Raw genomic sequence first — 25,255 nt, 5'->3', positions numbered from 1 at the left:
CTTGCCAGTGGCAGTACCTCTTACATTAGTTTTCTGCCTTACTATATTGGCTAGACTTTTAAGAACAACAGTCAATAATTCTGGTGATAGTGTAGCCATACTAATTTTTATATCCTTTGCAGCTAGTATATAGTATTTGGCACATAGAAGGTTCTCAGAAAATGCTTTAGTAAATTTACTTGAATTAAGCAATGAAAGAGCTTTGACTCTAGTTGGTAAACTGAAAACATTTACATAAGTAAAATAGTACAAAATAGGAAGTTATGCATGACATTAAAAACTATATATAATTGACTACTCTGGCTCCTTAGAGGAGGAAAAAAAGATTATATATAAATATAGTAAAAGGAAGGGTGTTGTGGTACAGGTGGCATTTAATGTGGGTTTAGGAATCAATTATACTTGAAAATATAAAGATAGGGAAAAAGTAGATTCCTAGGAGAAGGAAAAATTCAAACCAGAGGCAGCAGCAGTTGGAAAGCATGAAGGGTGTAAGGGGAAAATATGAGCAGTTCATTTTGGCTAGTGTAAAGGTTTCATAAATGGTGTGGAAAGATTCAAGGTTGGAAAGGTCATTTGGGTCAAATCATCAAGAGCCTTGAATGTCAGGCTAAGTTCTTTGGACTAATGCTTTGCAAGATTTTTCACATTATCAGACATTGAAAGTGCTAATATTTTAATGGTATATTAGGATAAATAGAAACTGCTTACTGCTAAAAGGGATGACAAGAGATGGGGAGAGCATACCCCAGGTCCCACTGGATACCCTAAGGACTGCAGGAATATCAGCACTTCTGTAATCCTCCCAAGGCACATCTAAGTTAGGAAGAAGACAAGATTTGTAGTTTCAGATTTTACCTAGACATTTCTCTCTCAAATTCAATTTAAAGCTGTTTTGCTTTTTCTGCCAAGGAAATAATCTTCTCCCCTTCACACATACATACATATCTTTCCTTAGATGTGCCAAATAGGTTTTTAGTTTCCAGTTCAACTACCTAGAGTCCCATTCATTTAAGATTCCTTCAAACCATGGCTTTTAATTGAAAGAAGAGATGACTATGTACCTGTGTCCCAAGTTCTTTTAATTCCCTACTACTTAGGTTTTAGCCACCAAAGAGCAATTCTGTATTTCCCAGGTACGTATCATTGTATTTGTTTTGCCCTACTTGCTTTTCATTTTATGATCCTTTTGAAGAATAATTACATCTCAGGACTAATAAAACTGAATTTTAACTTGAAGTTCTCTCAAGATAGCCTATGATCTCCTAATAAGTTAATAATATATCATTTCTGATAATACTTTCAGGGAATTAGTTTATGACCCTCAAATAATAATAAATCACATTGTTAACTTTTAAATCTGAAAGAGCTATTGAAGACTAAACAAAATTACTTTAATGATTTTCTATAAAAGGATTTTCCTTGATTAAGGAATTAAGTTTCAATATCAAAATATCATAATTTAATGATTCCACATCTTCACTAGCTGTTGCATTAGCAAAGAGAGTGCTTCCTAGAACACTGTTTTTTCCTCTCTCTTGGCATTTTACCAGTTAAATTGAGAACATAAAAATATATTTTAATTTAATATTTTAAAACGTGGATGTTTTGTTTTGTTTTGTTTTTGAGACAGGCTAGAGTACAGTGATACAATCACGGCTTGCTGCATCCTCTGTCTCCCAGGCTCAAGCAATTCCTTTGCTTCAGCCTCCCAATTATCTGGGACTACGGGCATGTGCCACCATGCCCAGCTGTTATTTTACTTTTTATAGAGATGAGGTCTCCCTATGTGGCCCAGGCTGGTCTTGAACTTCTGGGCTCAAGCAATCTTCCCACCTTGGCCTCCCCAAATTCTGGGCTTACAGGCATGAGCCACCGTGTCCAGCCAATATTTTAAGATATTTTAATGCTGACAATGGGTTACAAACCTTACAGTTGATTTTAATTTCCTTTAGATGTATTGATGGTACTTTGGTTATGTTTTAAAAAATAATTCTTATCTTTTAGACATATACTAAAATATTTACAGATGAAAGTATGTAATATTAATGGTTTGCTTTAAAATAATGTAAAGGAGAAAGTGAGAGGAGGCTGGATTAGACAGGATTGTTGGTAATGGCATTCATCAGACTTTCCTGGTTATATTTATATGTTCAAATAATAATAAATGAAAATGCCAGGAACATAATTCTTCATTTATTTGATGACCATCAGAAACCATACAATACTATTGGGAAAGTAGGTGGCTATTGCATGCTACATGAAATCGGAACTGCTGTGCTTTTAATTTCTCTTCTTTGCCATATTTTCTTTCATAGTTATTATTTCTTTTTTTTGAGACAGAGTTTCGCTCTTGTTACCCAGGCTGGAGTGCAATGGCGCGATCTTGGCTCACCGCAACCTCCACCTCCTGGGTTCAGGCAATTCTCCTGCCTAAGCCTCCTGAGTAGCTGGGATTACAAGCACGCGCCACCGTGCCCAGCTAATTTTTTGTATTTTTAGTAGAGACGGGGTTTCACCATGTTGACCAGGATGGTCTCGATCTCTTGACCTCATGATCCACCCCCCTCGGCCTCCCAAAGTGCTGGGATTACAAGCGTGAGCCACCGCGCCCGGCCTATTATCTCTTTTTAAATGTGTTTATTTCGTCTTTTGTAGCTATCTCTTCTTGTTGTTGTCTGTGTGCCTGTTTCCAGTAGATTCTCTCTTCCATCACCCACATAATGATTTACTACTTCTAATGTGCTCTGAATAGGGAGCCAAGAAACTAAGTGTGATCGCTTTTTTTTTCTAGGCCAGAATTCTGTGCAGGCCTGAGGGACTTTTTAGAATGCTAACCATGTGAGAGTTAGGATATTAATTTGGGGACATTTCTGTTGGCTGCCTCATGGTTCCTAATTTTTGGCTGTGTTCTGGATAGTTGAGGCATTCTATCAATGTTTAGATTTAGATATTAGAGGTTTAAATTTAGATTTAAATATACAAACAGTCATATTTATTGAAATGTATCAGGAGGGGATTTTTTTTTAATGCAGTGCTAATGATGGTAATAAAACTTATTTATAACTCCTTGAAAAGAAATTTAATTTTTCAGTGTTTTAGAATCAAAATAGTAAATATGGGAGATGCTTGTGTTGCTCAGAGATAGGTTGAAGCCTAAATGACATAGTGTCATAAATGTATTATCAACTCAGTGACCTGTGAGACTTTGAGCTCATGAGTCAGGCACGGGTCATGTCTATTTGGTTTGCCACCGTATTCCTTATGCCTAGTGTTACGTCTGATACAAAGAAGCTACTCAATCCATACTTGTTAGTTGATTAAGTGAATCATAATATAAATCAGATGATTATTTTAAATTCAGCACACAAATTCAAATTCCTATATTAGCTACCTAAAATGTCCAGAAAAATTGGTCTCAAAATATAAGTGTAAAAATCTGTAAGCCCAGAGCAGTCATAAAGAACAAGACATGTAAAAACTGATGCATTGTTATATGTCTAGCTTCTGAAATTGAAAAGATATTCAATTTACTTTGGATCACAGTGGATAGAGAAAACAGTCTTATAAAAAATAAAATTAAGGAATGCTTCACAGGGGATAATGTTTGGGTTCGGGCTTGAAATATGCATAAGAATTTTCTAGGTAAGGCGTAAGTATAACAGAGGAAAAACAGCCAGAAAAATATCCACAGTGGACATCTGAGTCCATTTGTGCTACTGTAACAAAATACTTGAGACTGAATAATTTATAACAAACAAATTTATTAGCTCAAGGATCTGGAGACTGGGAAGTTCAAAGGCATGGCATTGGCACATGGTAAGGGCCTTTTTACCGTGTTACCCCTTGGCAGAAGGCAGAAGAGCGATAGATTGAACGAATAGCTTGAAGCCTTTTAATAATCAGCATTAATCCATTTGTGCTGGTGGATCCCTCGTGACCTAAGCAACTTCTATTAGGCCCTACCTCCCAACACTGTTGGATTGGGGACCAAGTTCCCAATACATGCTTTTTGGGGGACACATTCAAATCATAGCAGTGAAGTTTTATCGTGTTGAAGAGCTTGGCAGTTACACTGGGTTATATAGGAGAGGTCAGTTGGGCAGTAGACGATTGACAATTAGGAATAAAGGATAAGGGGTTCAGAATGACTTAAGGTTCATAGTTTCAGCCAGGTGCAGTGGCTCATGCCTGTAATCCCAACACTTTGGGAGACTGAGGCAGGCAGATCATGAGGTCAGGACCAGCCTGACCAACATGGTGAAACCCCGTCTCTACTAAAAATACAACAATTAGCTGGGTGTGGTGGTGCACACCTGTAATCCCAACTATATAGGAGGCTGAGGTGGGAGAATCACTTGAACCCGGGAGGCGGAGGTTGCAGTGAGCCAAGATCCTCCAGCCTTGGTGACAGTGAGACTCCTTCTCAAAAAAAAGAAAAGATTCATAGTTTCAATTTTTGCTGCTAGGTCTGACAGGGAGTTCAGGAGGCTAGGCTGGAAAAGAGTGCATAGCAAGAATGACTTTATTTGGGGACAAGTTGAGTTTAAAATACCTGGGAAACATCTAGAAGGGAATATATGATAGAAGAACTAAGAGTGTTGGTGCTCAGGAGAAAATTAGATCAGTGCATTTGAACTGTTTTCATGATATTAGAGGTAGATGAAATAATGTGAGTAAAGACTTTCCCAAAGAGGATGTACAACAAGAGAAGAAATAAGCTGATGAACAGAATTCTGGAGAATATCAGCAGAGGTAATTCTTAATTGGAGAGCTGTGTACTCTGAGGGTGGAGACTGTGCCCTTTTCTTAAAAAAAAAAAAAAAATCTATGCAGTACAGCACAGCGTACCACATGGCACCCAGCAAACCCTCATAGCAATTTTTTTAAATGTTGCTTTTGAAAGAAGTATTTTGAGAATGCAGTAAATACTACTGACTGGGGCAATCTTGGGTTGCCCATCAGACCAATGGTAAATTATTAGTTTTTTTCTTCTTGTAGTTCATTAATCCACATTTGGGAATTTCTACCTAGCAGCATATTCATTGTAAACTTTGCATTATCTATTGCTGTGTAACAATTCACTACAAATTTAGGGACTTAAGGCATGTTTTATCAATAAGTTAAACATAGAATTACCATTTGACCCAGCAATTCAACTTCTAGATAATATATACAAAAGAATTGAAAGCAGATGTTCAAACAAAAACTTGTGCCCCAATATTCATGGCCACTCTATTTGCAGTAACCAAAAGATGGAATCAGTACACATGCTCATTAGCAGATGAACAGATAAACAGTGTGGTATATCCATGCAATGGAATATTAGTCATCCATAAAAGGATCTTTCTATTTCTTGTTTTTGTTCGCAGATTTCAGTTCCTTGTGGGGGCGGTGTTAGACTGAGGGTCTCGGTTCCTAGCGACTGGTGGTCAAAGAATGCACTCAGTTCCTTGCCCTGTATGCCTCTCCAGTGTGGCAGTTTGCTTCATAAAAGCTTATGTACTGAGGCCGGGCACGGTGGCTCACGCCTGTAATCCCAGCACTTTGGGAGGCCAAAGCGGGCCGATCACCTGAGGTCAGGAGTTCGAGACCAGGTGGCCAACGTGGTGAAACCCCGTCTCTGCTAAAAATACAAAAATTAGCTGGGTGTGGTGGTGCGTGTCTGTAAGCCCAGCTACTCGGGAGGCTGAGCCAGGAGAACTGTATGCCAGCGTTGGTGACAGAGTGAGACTGTCTCAAAACAAACAGAAAGAAGCTTGCTTACTTGGAAGGAATAGAGAGAATCTGATAGGAAGACTGAAGATACCTATTCAAGGAAGTGACATCCCATCACCTTGCCACTTTCTGTTGGTTAGAAGCAAGGCACTAGGCCCGCTCATACTCAAGGGGAGGTTACACAAGGTGTCAATATCAAGAGGTGAGGATCATTAGACATCATCTTAGAGTCTACCTGCCACAAACCTTAAGTGGTAGCCTTCAGCATGTAACATTTCTGTGGGATTTGTAATTACCTTGGGATGACTTTATGCTATTCTTCACAGAATCTTCCTTATTTAAATCCAAAATTATTGAGTACCTATGACTCCATTATGGCTAGTATTAAGAAAATATGTGGTTTCTGCCTTTATGAAAATACAAAATATGGGTCATTCTCTGGATGCTGCCTACTTTTGTTATAGAAAGTTTTCTTATACATTGATTATTAACAAGGATTCATGATTTTAGATTGGCTTTTGCTAAGACTCTATTTGTGTATAGAATGATCTGATTTTTGAGGTTTATAGCAAAATCCTCATTTTTCTAGTTAAGGAAGAGACAAAGTCTTGAGGGATGCAAACCAAAGGATGGAGACATGGTGGATAATGTGTTTTTTTCTCTGCTGTGTTTTTCTGTGGTCAGACATTTGTATATAAGAAAAAATATTCAGAACAGCAGCGAGCCTATGAGAAATATGTTTAAAACAAATTTTGAAAAAATGGACATTGATCTTATGTCAGAATTAAAAGCTTAAGCAGATGAACATACTTTTATACATGCTGCCCTATAACTGTTTCCACCTATCTAGAATAAGAAGAGCATGAAAGGAGTGATACCTTCTTATTAGTCAATATTAAAACAAGTCCTAACCTAATATCAGAGTTGTAAGAAAATTCAGCATTGTGGAACCTTCCTGGATACCCAATAAATGTCTTTTCTCGTGTAGTCTGTTCTCTGTCCTCAGGCAAATATAGTCTTTAACTATCCTAATCTAAATAAAATTTAGACAGTAGGTGTAACATCATTCAAATTACACTGTCTCTCTCTTCTTCTGAGTGTGTTCTTCATGGGAAACTGTATTTGGAAGTGAAGCGCTTAACCTCAGGCAATGTTTCAAACTCATTTGTCTTCTTTTTAGCTAGTGCATTGATCCCTACTCCTTTAATGCCATGGCACTCTCTTTTGTATTCCAAGTGCTATATGATACATCCACACTTATATTTTAAAGTTAATTAAAATTAATTTCATTTTTGAGAGTTCCACTTGCCTCTTGAGACAGTAAGATGCATTCCAGAGCATAAGATAGAAGGTTGGCAATGACTGATTTAGTGATTTAGTGATGTGATTAAGTGTGAAGAAACCTGCTTGATGGTATATGTGATATATGGGCTAGTCTTATTTTAATATATAGTGATTGTGTAAAGAAGGAAGTCTGATCACCTTAAGATATGATTTTAATGGTTCATTCATCCAGCTTTATTTGTAGAAACTATTCATTTAGAACTGTCTGAAATAGCATCCTCTTTATAATGGCAATTTCAAAGCACAAAGGGGAAGCTTGCTTCTGAGAATTAAAAAAAGGGACTGTCCTACTTTAGAAAGAACCTCAGAGAAGAAACAGTATTTCAGATAAGAAATATAAAAAGAAGAAATGGAGTGAGGGAGAGTTATTTTAGACTATATAAATATTAGACTGCTTGTACTCGAATCAGTGGTTAGATAATTCACATAATCACTTCCCATTCATTCATTCATTAATCAACAAATATCGATGGCCTGCTCTGTGACAGATTCTGTATAGATATTGGAGGCACAGTGATGAACAGACAAATGAGAATCTTGGGGTGTTTTACAAAAGTTGATTAGTAGAGCTTTGGAGTTATGGAGACAGGTGAAATTGGAATGCTTAAGCAAAAAGCTGTGAAAAGGCAGAAAAGGTAGGTTATAAACAGTTACAAGAATTCTTAAGAAAAAGCCCATGTTGTGCTGAGATTTGTGTTTGCTTTTCTCATATTCACAATCCAATTATATTTTGTTTAAAAGCCTACTTGACAGAAAAAAAGAAGAGCACTTCCTACAAATGGCACCCCCTGCCTTAACCCATGCTGCCTGAGCTCTTGTTAGTGCAACTGTGTAAGCCGCTGAAAAAAATGCTACCAATTTTTGGTTATCTATGCTTTCTTTTTTTTTTTTTTTTTTTTTTTTTATATTTATTTATTGCATTTTAGGTTTTGGGGTACATGTGAAAAACATGCAAGGTTGTTGCATAGGTGCATACGTGGCAGTGTGATTTGCTGCCTTCCTCCCCTTCACCCATATCTGGCATTTCTCCCCATGCTATCCCTCCCCAATTCCCCACCCCCCCGCTGTCCCCCCCACTCCCCCACAACAGACCCCCATGTATAGTGCTCCCCTCCCTGTGTCCATGTGTTCTCCTTGTTCAACACCCGCCTATGAGTGAGAACATGTGGTGTTTGATTTTGTGTTCTTGTGTCAGTTTGCTGAGAATGATGGTTTCCAGGTTCATCCATGTCCCTACAAAGGACGCGAACTCCTCGTTTTTAATGGCTGCATAATATTCCATGGTGTATATGTGCCACATTTTTCCTGTCCAGTCTATCATCGATGGGCATTTGGGTTGGTTCCAGGTCTTTGCTATTGTAAACTGTGCTGCTATGAACATTCGTGTACATGTGTCCTTATAGTAGAACGATTTATAATCCTTTGGATATATGCCCAGTAATGGGATTGCTGGGTCAAATGGAATTTCTATTTCTAGGTCCTTGAGGAATCGCCACACTGTTTTCCACAATGGTTGAACTAATTTACACTCCCACCAACAGTGTAAAAGTGTTCCTATTTCTCCACATCCTCTCCAGCATCTGTTGTCTCCGGATTTTTTAATGATTGCCATTCTAACTGGTGTGAGATGGTATCTCAATGTAGTTTTGATTTGCATTTCTCTAATGGCCAGTGATGATGAGCATTTTTTCATATGCTTGTTGGCCTCATGTATGTCTTCTTTTGTAAAGTATCTGTTCATATCCTTCGCCCACTTTTGAATGGGCTTGTTTGTTTTTTTCTTGTAGATCTTTTTTAGCTCATTGTAAATTCTGGATATCAGCCCTTTGTCAGATGGGTAGGCTGCAAAAATTTTTTCCCATTCTGTTGGTTGCCGATTCACTCTATTGACTGTTTCTTTTGCTGTGCAGAAGCTGAAGAGTTTGATTAGGTCCCATTTGTCTATTTTGGCTTTTGTTGCCAATGCTTTTGGTGTTTTGGTCATGAAGTCCTTGCCTACGCCTATGTCCTGAATGGTTTTGCCTCGGTTTCCTTCTAGTGATTTTATGGTGTTAGGTCTTATGTTTAAGTCTTTAATCCATCTGGAGTCAATTTTAGTGTAAGGTGTCAGGAAGGGGTCCAGTTTCTGCTTTCTGCATATGGCTAGCCAGTTTTCCCAACACCACTTATTGAACAGGGAATCCTTTCCCCATTGCTTGTTTTTATCGGGTTTGTCAAAGATCGGGTGGTTGTAGATATGTTGTGTTGCCTCCGACGCCTCTGTTCTGTTCCATTGGTCTATATCTCTGTTTTGGTACCAGTACCATGCTGTTTTGATTACTGTAGCCTTGTAGTAGAGTTTGATGTCTGGTAGTGTGATGCCTCCTGCTTTGTTCTTTTTGCTTAGAATTGACTTGGCTATGCGGGCTCTCTTTTGGTTCCATATGAAGTTTAAGGTGGTTTTTTCCAGTTCTGTGAAGAAGGTCATTGGTAGCTTGATGGGGATAGCATTGAATCTGTATATTACTTTGAGCAGTATGGCCATTTTCACGATATTAATTCTTCCTAACCATGAACATGGAATGTTTCTCCATCTGTTTGTGTCCTCTCTTATTTCGTTGAGCAGTGATTTGTAGTTCTCCTTGAAGAGGTCCTTTACGTTCCTTGTTAGTTGTATTCCTAGGTATTTTATTCTCTTTGTAGCAATTGTGAATGGCAGTTCGTTCTTGATTTGGCTCTCTTTAAGTCTGTTATTGGTGTATAGGAATGCTTGTGATTTTTGCACATTGATTTTGTATCCTGAGACTTTGCTGAAGTTGCTTATCAGTTTCAGGAGCTTTTGGGCTGAGATGAGGGGGTCTTCGAGATATACAATCATGTCATCTGCAAATAGAGACAATTTGAGTTCCTCCTTTCCTAATTGAATACCCTTTATTTCTTTTTCTTGCCTGATTGCTCTGGCTAGAACTTCCAGTACTATATTGAATAGGAGTGGTGAGAGAGGGCATCCTTGTCTAGTGCCAGATTTCAAAGGGAATGCTTCCAGTTTTTGCCCGTTCAGTATGATATTGGCTGTCGGTTTGTCGTAAATAGCTTTTATTATTTTGAGATACGTTCCATCGATACCTAGTTTATTGAGGGTTTTTAGCATAAAGGGCTGTTGAATTTTGTCGAAGGCCTTCTCTGCATCAATTGAGATAATCATGTGGTTTTTGTCTTTGGTTCTGTTTATGTGGTGAATTACATTTATAGACTTGCGTATATTGAACCAGCCTTGCATCCCCGGGATGAATCCTACTTGATCATGGTGGATAAGCTTTTTGATGTGCTGTTGTAATCGGCTTGCCAGTATTTTATTGAAGATTTTTGCATCTATGTTCATCATGGATATTGGCCTGTAGTTTTCTTTTCTTGTTGAGTCTCTGCCAGGTTTTGGTATTAGGATGATGTTGGTCTCATAAAATGATTTGGGGAGGATTCCCTCTTTTTGGATTATTTGGAATAGTTTCAGTAGGAATGGTACCAGTTCCTCTTTGTATGTCTGGTAGAATTCGGCTGTGAACCCATCTGGACCTGGGCTTTTTTTGGGTGGTAGGCTCTTAATTGCTGCCTCGACTTCAGACCTTGTTATTGGTCTATTCAGGGTTTCAACTTCTTCCTGGTTTAGGCTTGGGAGGAGGCAGCTGTCCAGGAATTTATCCATTTCCTCCAGGTTTTCTAATTTATGTGCATAGAGTTGTTTGTAATAATCTCTGATGATGGTTTGAATTTCTGTGGAATCTGTGGTGATATCCCCTTTGTCATTTTTTATTGCATCTATTTGATTATTCTCTCTTTTCTTTTTTATTAGTCTGGCTAGTGGTCTGTCTATTTTGTTGATCTTTTCAAAAAACCAGCTCCTGGATTTATTGATTTTTTGAAGGGTTTTTCGTGTCTCTATCTCCTTCAATTCTGCTTTGATCTTAGTTATTTCTTGTCTTCTGCTAGGTTTTGAGTTTTTTTGATCTTGCTCCTCTAGCTCTTTCAATTTTGACGATAGGGTGTCAATTTTAGATCTCTCCTTTCTTCTCATGTGGGCACTTATTGCTATATATTTTCCTCTAGAGACTGCTTTAAATGTGTCCCAGAGATTCTGGTATGTGGTGTCTTCATTCTCGTTGGTTTCGAAGAACGTCTTTATTTCTGCCTTCATTTCATTGTTTATCCAGTCAACATTCAGGAGAAAGTTGTTCATTTTCCATGAGGCTGTGCGGTTCTGGGTTGGTTTCTGAATTCTGAGTTCTAACTTGATTGCACTGTGGTCTGAGAGACTGTTTGTTATGGTTTCCGTTCTTTTGCATTTGCTGAGGAGTGATTTACTTCCAATTATGTGGTCAATTTTAGAGTAGGTGTGATGTGGTGCTGAGAAGAATGTATATTCTGTGGATTTGGGGTGGAGAGTTCTGTAAATGTCTATTAGGTTTGCTTGTTCCAGGTCTGAGTTCAAGTCCTGGATATCCTTGTTAATTTTCTGTCTCGTTGATCTGTCTAATATTGACAATGGTGTGTTGAAGTCTCCCACTATTATTGTGTGGGAGTCTAGGTCTCTTTGTAAGTCTTTAAGAACTTGCCTTATGTATCTGGGTGCTCCTGTATTAGGTGCATATATATTTAGGATCGTTAGCTCTTCTTGCTGCATTGATCCTTTTACCATTATGTAATGTCCTTCTTTGTCTCTTTTGATCTTTGTTGCTTTAAAGTCTATTTTATCAGAGATGAGAATTGCAACTCCTGCTTTTTTTTGCTCTCCATTTGCTTGGTAAATCTTCCTCCATCCCTTTATTTTGAGCCTTTGTGTATCCTTGCATGCGAGATGGGTTTCCTGGATACAGCACACTGATGGGTTTTGGCTTTTTATCCAATTTGCCAGTCTGTGTCTTTTGATTGGGGCATTTAGTCCGTTTACATTTAGGGTTAATATTGTTATGTGTGAATTCGATCCTGTCATTTTGGTGCTAGGTGGCTGTTTTGCCCTTTGGTTGATGCAGATTCTTCATTGTGTTGATGCTCTTTACCTTTTCATGTGTTTTTGGAGTGGCTGGTACTGGTTGTTCTTTTCTATGTGTAGTGCCTCCTTCAGGAGCTCTTGTAGAGCTGGTCTGGTGGTGATGAACTCTCTGAGTTCTTGCTTGTTCACAAAGGATTTTATTTTTCCTTCACTTATGAAGCTTAGTTTGGCTGGATACGAAATTCTGGGTTGAAACTTCTTTTCCTTAAGGATGTTGAATATCGGCCCCCACTCTCTTCTGGCCTGTAGGGTTTCTGCTGAGAGATCTGCAGTGAGTCTGATGGGCTTCCCTTTGTGGGTAACCCGACCTTTCTCTCTGGCTGCCCTTAGTATTTTCTCCTTCATTTCAACCCTGGTGAATCTGATGATTATGTGTCTTGGGGTTGCTCTTCTAGAGGAGTATCTTTGTGGTGTTCTCTGTATTTCCTGGACTTGAATCTTGGCCTGCCTTGTTAGGTTGGGGAAGTTTTCCTGGATAATATCCTGAAGAGTATTTTCCAGCTTGGATGCATTCTCTTCATCACATTCAGGTACACCTATCAAACGGAGATTAGGTCCTTTCACATAGTCCCATATTTCTTGTTGACTTTGTTCATTCCTTTTTACCCTGTTTTCTCTAATCTTGCCTTCTCGTTTTATTTCATTGAGTTGATCTTCGACCTCTGATATCCTTTCTTCTGCTTGGTCAATTCGGCTGTTGAAACTTGTGCATGCTTCACGAAGTTCTCGTGTTGTGTTTTTCAGCTCCATCAATTCGCTCATATTCCTCTCTAAGTTGTCCATTCTTGTTAGCATTTCATCAAGTCTTTTTTCAAGGTTCTTAGTTTCTTTGCATTGGGTTAGAACATGTTCTTTTAGCTCACGGAAGTTTCTTATTATCCACTTTCTGAAAGCTGATTCTGTCATTTCATCACACTCATTCTCCATCCAGTCTTGTTCCCTTGCTGGTGAGGAGTTGTGATCCCTTGTAGGAGGAGAAGTGTTCTGGTTTTGGGTGTTTTCATCCTTTTTGCGCTGGTTTCTTCCCATCTTTGTGGATTTATCCACCTGTTGACTTTGTAGTTGTTGTCTTTCTGATTTTGGTAATTTTAAGTCTGCTGTGGCAGAACTCATAAACCCCCTGCTCTTCCCCCCAGGTGTTCTGTCCCAGGGAGTTACTGTTTTATGATGTTCCCCTGTGCGGTTGCTGTTTTCCCTGCCCACAAGGTGGCAGCCTAGTCACACTCAGGTTGCAGAGGCTTCGCTAAGCTGCTGTGGGCTCCACCCAGCTTCCGTGTGAACTTCTGGGTGTAGTTAGAACTGCTTCCGCGATGTTGGCCCGCCCCTGTAGTGACGGAGTCTCTGTAGTGGCGGATTGCCTTGTTAGATTGCCCTGGGAACAGCAGGGTGCCTATGGAGAACACCCCTCCTCCACAGAGCTGGACCGTCCCGGTTTCAGTTGTGTTTCAGGTCTTCTTGCTGGGTAAGAGGGGACACCGTCTCATCTGATCTGCCTCCGGAGCCGCTGCGTTGGCTAAAGCCGCGGCTCTGAGATTCGTGGCGCTGGCCTGGCTACCCGTTTCAGCTCCCCTTGCTGGCTTATAGGGGACTCAGACTCTCTCACTTTGTACAGTGAGCCGTTGCCTCAGGGTGCCGGCCCAGCGGCTGTGCCGTTCAAGCCAGCGGCGCCAGCGGCGCTGGCGACCCGTGTGGCTTCTCTGCGTGTGAATCTCCTGGTCTGTGGGCAGTAAAAATCAGTCTGGAAATACGGCGTCCACTCACCCTCTGTGCTTTCTCTCGGAGCTGCATTCCCGAGTTCCTCCTAAGCGGCCATCTTGGATCTCCTCCTATCTATGCTTTCTAACAAAAGAAAGAGAAACATCATAAAGTGTGATAATAGCTTTATGTATGTATACTGTATGTCAGCCTTGTAGGTAATATCAACTCTCAAAGGTACACACACACACACACGTGCACGCAGACGTGCTCACGCACATGCGGACAAAACAGTTTGTATTATTGATAATACAGTTTGTATTATTGATCTGTTTTGATTTTCATAAGAGTGTCACCTGAATGTTAACATGACTAATCACGCTGTTTGTGTTCAAGTCCAGTTGAAGACACCTGTACTAAAGGAACGTGTGTTTTCATCCGAAGGGGAGAAACTTTTTATTTGGTGTTAGTCAAAGGAAGAAATCTAGACAGCAATGAGGGAGGAAGACATTGGAGAAATATAAAATATTGAGGCTGAGGGTGATATGGGCCATAGAAGAAAGTTACTTGAAAATGAAAAAAAAGGGTCTGTCCCAAATAAAAGCTTTGGTTTATTTTTTATAACATTGGTTATCACAGGAATTGCAGAAAACCTATTCTTTGCCTCTTTTGTTCAGCATCTGGTAGACTTTTACTTCCCAGTATTGAACGAACTTGAATTAGTTAGTTTTCATCTGAAGGGGTGCTGAATTAACTTGAGTGAGTTAGTTGAGCTGTTCAACTAACTAACTAATTCAAGTTAGTTCAGTAGTTCTGTAAGTTATAGGCTTAAATGGTGGCCAAATAATAATAGTAACATCCATAACAAAATGACAGCTAACACTTATAAACAGTTAGCATATTCTAAGTGCTGTGCGAAAAAAGTTATTCAGTTCTCACAGTTCTATAAGATAACTAAGTATTATTATTTTCCTCTCTTTTATTGAGAGGGAAACTGAGGCTTGGAACAATCAAGCTGATTTTTCAGGTTATTTAGATGATATGTGGCAGACCCAGGCTTTGAACTCAGTAAGCCTGACATTAGAGTCCATGCTGTTAATCACTCTACCATTATTCTGTCCATCAGGGCTGAATCTCACTCCTCAGATTCACTGCTTTGTTTTCAAGGAAAATTGTATACTAAATTCTGAAAAAAGTTAGAAACTTGGGAGAGTTCTGAAACATACCTGATCCCTAAACTTAGAGCTGCCCAAATTTATTTATGATTTGTAAAGTGCATTGACTTATCTAATTACATAATTCAAATTATAATGTATATTAGTTTATGCACATTGTGATATTAAACATTGATGCCACCTCCCTGAAATCTAGACTGTTCCTTTGCCATTCATTATTTTATGCTTGAGCCTGAACATCATGCTGGATGGCCTTCTGTAATCAAGAGGGTGACAACATCTAGAACAAAGGGAATGGGCCAGGTGGAGAAACAGAACTCCCACTTTAGGAGCTCTGATAAGCATTTCCAACAAGAATGTCATAGAGACAGTTAAAAGATGAAGGAGCAAATGTGAGTGGAATCATATGTTGTAAAGCAAGCATAATTCTCTTAAGTTTTTGTTATGTGAGTAAATATGGTAATAACTTGTTTTGAGGTCTGATTAGTCACAGAAGAAAAATCACTCAAATTTGAGCATCAAGTCTTATAGTATGTGACTCTAATTATACTTTATGCTATATAGGATGAGACATTAGATGGGTTTTAACTCTTTTCATTGACTATGAGTTTGTCTTAATCTAGAACCTCATGCATCTTGTCAGTCTTGTCACAGGATTGGTAAGTTAAAGTTTCTGATAAAAAAGAAAAAATACTTGTTTGGGAAATTGGCAAGTTGTGCTAGAATGCAGTTGCATTTCTGCAGTATTAAAAGATCTTACTTCACTCTGTGTATGCAACAAGGAGGACTTTCTATCAGCCAGAAAATCTCCATTTTGGCTCTTCCCAATTTATTGCTTTGGTCAATGTCAGTTGCAGCAAAATTGTTCCCACTAGCTTTTCTTGTCTGACCACCAGATTTTATAGATACTGCAAAAATGTTTTGCTTTTTATGACATGCCAATAGCTCAGAAATGAGCTGTTCCATAAACATTTGGAACTGTGCAAGTTGTGATCACCTTGGGGTTTGTGGTTCTTCTAAGGAGTCAGCTGTTGGCTTTTGCAGGCATATGGACAGGAACATTTCCCCAGAACTGTTCCCACAGCTTTTTCTTTCTATGCTTTCAGTTTCTCTTGGCTCCTGATTCTGTTGGGCATCAGAACAGTATAAAGGTTCACAAATAGGATAGAATAAAAAAGTATCTTAAAGAACAGAGGTAATGTACTCTGTGTTTTAAGTACAGTACTTTGCACATGCTGTATTATGACTGCATGTTTTCAAATACTAAGACAGGACTCTGAGAAAGGCCTAACTATGAGTAGAGTGAAGTTTCATTGTAAATATGTTTAATGAATTCTTAATATCAGATGTTGAGTGAGAGATTCCTTGCAGAACTGGGTATGTACTGGAAACATACAAATTACTTGTTAAAAACTACTCAAACAAGTCACTACCATCAATCAAAAAGATAGATTATTTATATAGCAAAGAATAATTTGCTTGGTAAATTCTATGTTCTACATTTGAGAAATCAGAATAAATGTTCTATAAAAAAGATCAATTCATTAAAAACTATTGAGTTTCCATTATGGGTAAAACTGTTAGCTGTGGTCAGACTTAGAGTATGGTGGTGAATCAGACATGTAAATGCACAAAACTCCTATATGGCTCTTCCAGTGTATTCAGGAAGATGAAATATGCATTTAGAATACTGTGCTACAGGGTGGAAAGTGTTACAAGGAAAACCAAGAGAAATAGACCAAAAGTTTTTCAGAAATTATTCCCAGCTGCAAGATCAGGTAAAGCTTGGTAGAGTAGGCAACATTTGATCTGGCCCTTGAAGCACATGTAGTGTTCGAATGTACAAGAACTAAGGGGACAACTCACATTGTAGGTACTCCAGGCAAAGGAGATAACAGAACGAAATGCATAGGGTGGAAAACTTGGGTCTGGTCCAGGAGAGCAAAACGTTTTCTTCATTTGTGGAGTATCCAAGGAGATCAACAGAGGAAGGTGGTAGGAATAGCAAAGTGGAGCCAGATGATGGAGAACTATAAATGCTAAATCAAGTCATTTGAGAACTTCAAGTTATAGGCACTTCATATTTTTGAGCAGAGTAGTGATATAATTTGAGCTAGTTTTCTGGACGAGTATTAGTACATTAGTAATAGTTTGTGCTAGTTTTCTAGATAAGTATCTTAGTTCATTTTCTGCTTCTATAACAGTACCAAAGAGTGGGTAATTTGTAAACAATACAAGTTTATTTGGCTCACTATCCTGGGGGCTGGGAAGTCCAAGTTCAAGGGGTCTTATCTGGTGAGGGTCTTTTTGCTTCATCATGACATGCAGAAGGCATCACATGGTGAGAGAGCATGCAAGAGAGAGAGAGGAGAAAAGGGAGCAAACTCCTGAAATAATGAACCCATTTCCAAAAGAACAGCCTTAATCCATTTTTGCTGTGAAGGTGAAGCCCTCATGACTTAATCACCTCTTTTTTTTTTTTTCCTTTGAGGCAGAGTCTGTCTCTGTCACCAGGTTGGAGTACAGTGGTACTATCTTGGCTCACTGAAACCTTCGCCTCCCAGGTTCAAGCGATTCTGTTGTTTCAGCCTCCCAAGTAGCTGGTACTACAGGTGTGTGCCACCATGCCCAGCTAATTTTCGTATTTTTAGTAGAGATGAGGTTTCACCACGTTGGCCAGAATGGTCTTGATTTCTTGACCTTGTGATCCACCCACCTCGGCCTCCCAAAGTGCTGGAATTACAGGTGTGAGCCACTGCACTCGGCCAACTTAATCACCTCTTAAAGGTTCCACCTCTTCATTTTGGAAGGGGCATTCAAGCCATAGCAACAAGTATGAGTAATTTAACTGGAGCTGTGCAAAGACCAGTTGGAAGGCCATCCTACTGATCCAGCTGGAAGGTGTTGAGCGTATGAACCAGAGTGAGAACATAAAGGAGGGGCCCATATCAGAATGCAGGCCTGGTCCTCAATACGATTGTTAGGAATTGACATCTAAGATAATGATGTAAAATTTTATTTTGAGTCACATAGCCATCCAGAATACATGTTGAGAGCAGATAAGGTGAAAAGAGGGCAACTGGCATATCAGCTTGTATGGTGTGTAGAACTTCGTCTTATAAAAGGTAGGCTGAGGACCACCTGCCTTGGAATCTCCTGGGAGGCATGCCAGGAATTCCTGGGCTACACACAATTCAGTCATCTTTCTAGGCCTTAAAGTGTGCGGTCACTGGGTTAGAATTCCAATATAATGGTACCAAAGAGATTAGGATGCTTCCTGGGTGGACTCTTCGTTTGCAGTTGCCCTCGCAACTCCAGCTCTTCTATCTTGGACCTGAGTCAGCCGAGGTTGGAATAAAGAGGGTTTAAAGTAAGACTTTTATTCCTACTAGAAAATAACTCTAAATTTATGCCTAAATTTTAGTAGATCTTAAATGTCTCTTTCTCATATTAAAGACAATGATTATCTATACCTCTGAAACCTCTCTGGGATCTCAGGCCCCTTCACTTTTGTAAAAATTAGGCCCCCAAAGGGCTTTTGTTTATGTGGCTTATATGTATCAATATGTGCCATGTCAGAAATTAAAGCCATGTTAGAAATTTTTATAAAAGAATAATAAACTCATAACATATTAATATAAAAAACTTTTAATAAAAATCAACAATTTTTTAAAAAATAGTGAGAAGATTGGAAAATCTTTTCAATCTAGTTTAATAGAAGAGGGTTGGATTCTCACATCTGCTTCTACTTTTAATCTGTTGTTATATGTGTTTGGGTTGAAGTACATGAAGAATGTCTGGTCTCACATAGATAATTCAAAAAGGGAGGCATGTTTTAATAACCTTTTTAGGTAACTGTTGACTGTCTTCTTTGATGCTACACTGAAATTCTTCAACAGGTGGTTTCTTAAACATCAGTTGTAATGCAGAATCTGAAAACCTTATCAGGGAACTTTTTATACTTATTTAATTAACTTGCATTGGTCTCTCTTGTATTTAAATGTATTTTTTATCTATGCATGGTTTTGTAACATCATGCCATTGGTCATTTGGAAAATATTGGTTCACTAAGTAGTGCAGAGCTTCTAAATGTTTCAGATTACTTTATGAATATCTGTCTGTTAATATCACCACCAGTCTCATCATTGAAAAGCTGTCAAGCTCACTCAAGACTTAGCTGAAACAAGTTTTCTAAGAGTCTAGCTTTTGCTTGAAAACAAATTTTAGCACTGACAACAAATACTATCATTTGTTTTCCTTGAAATGACAGGCTTACGCATCTAGTTTTGGGAAAATGTCTATCAAATACTCAAATCTGAATAATCAAAGCTGAAATTTCAAGTAAAAATGGAGTAAAATAATCAGTTGAAATTTCAAGTAAAAGTGGAGTTGTGTGTTAAAAAAAAAAAGTAGCTTACAATTCAAACAGTTGCATAGGTGCTTATTGTCCACAACTGTCTACTTTGGTATGTAGCAACAGTGTATTTTGCTTACTTCCCATTTAGTCACATAGAATATTTTAAAAGGCGTGTTTAAGAGCTAATTTAATAAAAGTAATAATCTTTATGCTGCATTAAGGGAATTCTCAGGTGAAACTGGCTTTTTCTCCCCCTGAAAGTATGTGGTAGTCAAGAATACGGTGACTACTTGTTTGTTACCACTACCTCTGTGAGTATTGAGTCACCTTTAATCACCATTGCTTTTGTACCATAAGTGAAAACAGCAAATAATGTCTTAGTGTAGTTTTGTTCTCCTATTCCTTCCAAAAGGGTCTTGAAGACTTACCTTTTGAGAACTGCTGCTTAATGTTGGCAGACTTACTGGCCGTCTTCTGCTAAGTATATGGTTGTAACATAAACCAAGTCTTAGTTTTTACTTCCATTAATAAGGATGGTATTTTTTTGTGCTCTCTGCTTTAGAGCCACCAGCTAGTCAAATGTCTTAAAGTGACACTTAAATGCTTTTCTTTGGGTAGCTGAGGGAGGCCCTGTTGGTGTCCCATCCATAACTCCATTTCTGTGGGTATAGCCTGTGCCTTGAGGGTGAGAGTTGGGGTCTCTGACTACTTCAGTTTGCTTTGCCTGGGTGCTTTGGGCAAACCAGAAGTGCTGAGAAATTAAAGCCTGCCTTCCTCAACAGCCCCCAAGCCACCACTGATAGGCAATGGGGCAGAGTCAGGAGAGGTGGCTAAGACCCAGCCCCTTCACCCCTAGCATCTGTTCTGTGCTATAGCTCCCAGCGTTCCAGCAGGATTAAACTCGCAGTCTCTGGCTTGATAAACCCTCCGTTTGTGCATTATTATCTCTTTCTCTGTTTTACGTCCAACTCTGCCACTGGTGTTTCTTGTAGTCACCTCTCAAACTGTTTATACTGGGGGAATTAAAAATAAGGCAAAATAAGGTTTCTTTGCTGACTATCTTCTAGCCTTTGGGGTAAGGAAGAATCTTTTTTTCTTCTTTTCTCACAACATTTTCTTATGGTAGATGTCTAATAAATATATAAATACCTTACTAAATGAATCTTTTAGGCTATGCAGTTAGCCATACATACAGAAGTGTGTGGAGTATTTGTGCTTGGCAGTTTGGACCTGGAGGAAGTGCAGGTATGGGTGGTTGGCATTGTTCACCGTAAGTATTAACAGGCAGTGAGTGGGAGACAGGATCCTTAAGCAGCACAAGACCACCCCAGGTATTTTCCTCAGGGCTCTATAATAATTATTAATTGCTGAATCCAGTCTAGATACTCTGCCTGACTTACAAAGCCATCCATATTCTGTTTTCACACTAGCCATTTACTTGTCACTAACTCAGATTTTCTATTTCACACTCATTCTCTTCACTGTGCCCCACCCATAAGCCACCTGTTCCTAATTTCCTCCAAGCTTATGCTTTGCTGCCCCCCCAACCCATTGGATGCTTTGTCTTACCCTTCTCTACAATAGCCGTCTTAACCATTCTTTACAGCCTATGGCTCTTAAACATGCATGCTCATTTGAATAGAACATTCTGTCCATTCCTGTTTTGCTGGAGCCTCTCACATTCTCTGGGAAGCAGCACCATGTAGTGGAAAAGAACATGTGGTCTTTGGAGTCAGATAGTCCAGAGTTTGAATCCTTGATCTACCACTTATTTGCTGCGCTTCAAGCAAAATGCTTGTCCTCTCTCTCTCAATTTCTTCTTCCATTACATGAGGATAATAAAGCCTAAAGGGTGAAATGAGATGATGTATATAAACACCTAGCAAGGTTAGATGCAATGTGGTATGTAGATGTGGTGGGGTGGGTGATGATATATGTTGATCATCTTTTATTTCCAATGTAGATATTCACAGTAGATCTCACTGTAGTCTGGGGACTTTGGTTTTCTGCAGCTCAACAATAACCACTGTCTTTTTGACTCTTAGTTTTTTGACTGTTTGAAAAGTGGAACAGGAAGGTACATCTCCCTTTAGAGAACCTGACTTTAAATCTTTATATTTTTATACTTTGTATTGACTGTTTAGTGGAGGAGCTTAACTTACTTTCCTATATTTTGGCTTGTTTTGTTGTATGGGTGGGGAAGTCCATAATAAAAGTGTGAGTTTGGATATGTATGTCTTAGTCCTGCCTGAATCCTTAGTTGTTTGTTTAAAAAAAAAGAAAACAGATTGAGTCTGTTTAAAAGATGAAAAAAAGTCCAAAGAATCACCAACCTAAAAGACTGAGGTTTTCTAGATGGGAGGAGTTTAAAAAGAATTTAAAATTACTGCTTTTCTCTTCCTTCTCCTTTCCATCTCCCGTGCTGGGAAGTCTTCCTCTTAAAGTATTAATGATACTGCTGAGATGACCTGTGTTCCAAGGCTACAGCGTTCACTAAGATTTGAATATCCATTTACAATTTAAGTTATCTAAAGTTGGCTTGTTTATGGGTCTCTGGTCCCATTGAGTTTTCCAGAAGGAATTTATTCTTACTTCCTTTTAATTTTTTAAGACTGTAGTAAGAGGATGGAAAGAGGAGACTAGCTGAGCTTCTCATCCTGACTCTTCTGCCACCACAGCGTGGCCAGCAGCAGTCTTGGTTCACCTGTTGCAGAGTCCTTCAGCAGCTGCCCTCTGGGAAATCACCATTGGATGGGGGTGATAGCAGCCCTTCCTATACCAGCAAGGCTCTGTGCTCTTCCTTTCAGAGACAGGATGAGATCTCTGTAACTGCTCCTGTCTTCATGGTTTCTAGCGGTCTCTCATGTCAGAGGTCACTTATGGAAATGTCTAGAGCGGCACTGTCCAATGTGGTGTTTTAACTTCAAATAGATGAATCAAACAATTCAGTTTATTCACAATGACACTAGCCGCATTTCAAGTGCTCAGTGACCACCATACTGGAAAGCACAGATGTAGAATATTTTCATCACTGCAAAAATTTCAACTGGACAGCAGTGGTCTAGGGATCAGATTTTCCTTAGGGACAACTTTTAAGTACCTGTTTTTATTATTGATTCCTGAATATCCCTATTTTAAACTCATTGGTTATGTCTTTCAAAGAACTGCTCTTTTAAGGAACTTCTTCATAGCCTTTTAATTTAACAGGAGGGAACTTGATATTTTTTGGTTGCAAATTCTCCTAAAATTGGCTTGAGTAATAGGCATTTACTGTGCTCACATAGTAAGGTCTCCTCCCAATGTGGGTGGTTGGTTCTGTTGCTCAGGGATGTGCTGCAGGACCCAGGCTCTTTCTGTCGTCCTATCTCACCTCCTCAGTGTGTAGATATGTCTCCTTCAAGGTTGCTAGAAGGCTGATGCTGTTCAGAGATTAAGCTTATCACTCAATGAAATCTAAAACTGTAAGAGAGGTGGTTCTCTTTGGGCATCTCTTTTTATTAAGGACCTAAGTCTTTTTCAGAGGTTCTCTGCAGACCTTTGTTAGACCTTTGTTAGGACTCTGCCACAGGCCAACCAAGACTGCTGCTGGCCACACTGTGGTGGCAGAAGAGTCAGGATGAGATGCTCAGCTGGTCTACTCTTTCCATCCTCTTACCACAGTCTTAAAAAATTAAAAGGAAGTTGGCCAGATGAATACCTGCCCTTCTTTTTTTTTGAGACAGAATCTCACTGTGATGCCCAGGCTGGAGTGCAATGGCACAATCTCGACTCAAAAAAACCTCTGCCTCCCAGGTTCAAGCGATTCTCCTGCCTCAGCCTCCCGAGTAGCTGGGATTACAGGCACGCGCCACCACGCCTGACGAATTTTTGTATTTTTAGTAGATACGAGGTTTCACCATGTTTACCAGGATGGTCTTGACCTCGTGATCCGTCTGCCTCAGCCTTTTGAAGTGCTGGGATTACAGGCGTGAGCCACCGTGCCTGGCATTTTTAACCTCTATGATGATAGGCTGGCTTTACTCTGAGCAGTATAAAGACTGAAAGTTTTGTTTTGTTTCCAACTCTTTGTTTTGTTTCCTGCTATTTGCTCAGCACCTAGGATGGTTGGATGGATGTATTAATGAATCATGAGAGGATGTTGTTGACATCTGTAGCATGCCACAGAAATGAATTTACACAATGAAGTCTTGTTATGCTCCTTTCTTCTCCCTCTGCTCTTATTGTGGTACCTTGAGCCAGACTCTCCTGGTTGGCCCTCCTGATGAGCTCTTAGATTCCCAAGTGTTTATTACAACTTTTAGTGAGGGAACAGTGGACATCAGGTAATTAGGACATTTGGCAACACCCTCCACCCAGTCCCTCTACTGTTAGGACTACCCATTTGCTTTTTAATCTAAATATACAATCCGTAGACCAGGTTTGAGTTTGATATTTAATCATGTTATGTTGCGATTGTAATTTAAGTGTCACAGAGCATGACGCTTTCAGACACTAGACTAAGAGTGGCCTTAGCCTGCTGTAAGATGTCACTTCCTGTGTTGGTTACTTCTTTTGGATTTGGTTTGGGGTTTGAGAATGTGGGCATCAGACAGTTGCTCCTAACCTTCCCAGTTAGGCTCACTCCTCAAAGCATCTAGCAGCTGGGTTGATGACACAGCCATTTCTTATTTTAATCTGGTGACTAAACCATGGCCCACTAAGCTGGACTGAACAACCATATTCCACTCTTCACCTCGTTGCTGGTGAAGTGCCCTGGTCCCAGTATGGGTTAGGTTCAGAAGACAAAATGGGAATTTAGAATTCCAAGCTCAGTGTTGATGATGAAAGTCAGGAATCCTGAGATTGGGCACATGACTGTAGCAAGAGATTAAAGGAAAGGGTCTTTTCACTATTAATATATTATTCATACATTATGTCATATAAGGGACATTTTTTAAACTTATGGTTTTTCTCTTTGGGTTTTTTAGGTCTACCAAGATTGTCATTGAACTTATTGTCATTTTGTCTCACTATTTTCAGCCACTATATGTACTCCTAAATGTGTCATATGAAAATATGGTTTCTCTTTGAAAGAGTTGACTGCAGGAGTTGAATTTCCAGGTGTCCCGTGTGTTTCCAAGGGACAAGCTCTATTAAAACATGCAACCAAATTCTTCTCTTTATACTTGACTCCCTGGACACCATCTGATGTGTGGACATATTTGCTCTGCCTGCTATATTTGCAGGCCTTATTATAATTAGTATTACTTTCAGGATTTGATGGTTTCAGCTAAGAGGAATAATGGCTTTCTAAATATCTCTTTAGGTCATAGCTCAGAGACTTGTATGGATGAAATAAGTACTTAATAACTATCCATTGAATTAACCGGTTGGGAAATGTATGTAGGCATTTACTTACCTTTTGTTCCAGTAGGGTTCCATTTCTTTTCTCCTAGCTTATGTGGTAATATAGTTCTTTATTTAGCCTCATTGCCTTTTTCGTCCATGATCTCTATTTCAATCACATTAGACCTAAATGTATTTATTGAGTGTGTCACCTTGGGCAAGTTACAAAATCTTTTTGTGTTTTGATTTCCTTATTGATAAAATGAGAGTGTTAACAGTATTTACCTCATTAGACTGTCATGGGCAAAGATTTAATATATGTAAAACACTTAGAGCAGCCACCTTTCATGTCAGAACTACACTAGTTGGTCAGTTGCAGCCATTAGTTGACTATGGATACAAACTCAACAAAAGCATTCTGTGAGCATTAGTTCACTAGGTGGAATTTACAATAAAGCATACTGCATTTAGTCTTATTATGAAAACCGTGTGCTGCACATCTTTTATGTCAGTGAAATTTATAATAAGCTTATGTACAGATACACATGCACACTATTTTTGTCATTTTAAACACTTACTACCGGGTATCACTGCCTCCACTTTTGTCCCTCCAGC

At 39.2% G+C, this 25,255-nt stretch overlaps 1 protein-coding gene across 4 annotated transcripts in view; it reads left to right on the top strand.

The window, feature by feature from the left end:
• ARL15 (ADP ribosylation factor like GTPase 15) overlaps positions 1 to 25,255 on the top strand; it is a 433,767-nt gene that overhangs the window by 175,357 nt on the left and 233,155 nt on the right. The window lies entirely within an intron of this gene.

This window comes from Aotus nancymaae, unplaced genomic scaffold (assembly GCF_030222135.1).
Source record: "Aotus nancymaae isolate 86718 unplaced genomic scaffold, 86718_ANA_hifiasm-v0.15.2.pri h1tg000014l, whole genome shotgun sequence".
Classification (NCBI taxonomy): Eukaryota; Metazoa; Chordata; class Mammalia; order Primates; family Aotidae; genus Aotus; species Aotus nancymaae.
This window is presented reverse-complemented; position numbering and strand designations above follow the sequence as displayed.